The 884-nt window shown below is 40.3% G+C and overlaps 1 non-coding gene across 1 annotated transcript; it reads left to right on the forward strand.

Annotated features, from left to right (window-relative positions):
- Nucleotides 1-447: 447 nt before the first annotated feature.
- Nucleotides 448-553, forward strand: LOC120092312 (small nucleolar RNA R71). The gene has a single exon (XR_005486018.2). It is a non-coding gene; the product is annotated as a small nucleolar RNA R71 (small nucleolar RNA).
- Nucleotides 554-884: the final 331 nt, after the last annotated feature.

Here is an 884-nt window from a genome sequence, read left to right on the forward strand (position 1 = left end):
AATTAGGGTGATTTCGCCACCCCGGGTTGTAAGTGTTTGAAAAAGGGTTGTTTTTGGCAAAGTAAACTAATTGAGGATTTCGTGGACATTCCTCGAAAGAATGCGATTCTTCACATATAACACCGTTGGTGCTTGTTTGCTCTATCGCATTGACTTGCCCATTTCGAGTTCCTGAATTTTTTATTGCGATGCCTTGCAATAAGTTTCTCATCATACTCATCTGATTTTGTAATGATGTGATGGCACCATTACTCACATTACCTTCTCTGGGTTTTGTTCTTTGATCACTTTCTTGCCAATCTTCGTGGTTTTTTTAGATGCGATCAAGAATATTCTTTGCTTCATCATATGTTTTGTCCAACAGACCTCCTTCTGCTGCCGCATTGGCAATTGTCTGCGATGCAAAATTGAGTCCATGATAGAATCTCCATCTGTAGGCAATTTGACAATTTATTGTGTGGGCAGCGCATACTAGTCTCTTGAATCTCGCCCATGCGTCACTGAGTGATTCATCTTCTTCTTGTTCAAAATTGGTGATCAATTTTCTCCTTCTGGCATTCTCCCTGGGAGGGAAATACTTCTTCATAAACTTCTCCACAATTTGCTCCCATGACATTATCTATCCTGGTTTGGAGAGTAAGCCCATTTTCTTGCTTTATCACATAGTGAAAATGGAAATAACGTGAGTCGAACCTCTTCTGAGAAAATATTAGGGAACACAAAAGTGTTACAAATTTCAATGAAGCTTCGTAGATAGGTGTGCGGATCTTCACCACGCCATCTTTCGAACTGTCCTGCTATTTGTATCATTTGTAACATTACTGGCTTCATCTCGAACCTTGATCCATCCAATGCTGGTCTCATGATTCCTGGGGAGAAATCAT

This window comes from Benincasa hispida, chromosome 11 (genome assembly GCF_027475165.1).
Source record: "Benincasa hispida cultivar pf3 chromosome 11, pf3_genome.v1.1, whole genome shotgun sequence".
Classification (NCBI taxonomy): Eukaryota; Viridiplantae; Streptophyta; class Magnoliopsida; order Cucurbitales; family Cucurbitaceae; genus Benincasa; species Benincasa hispida.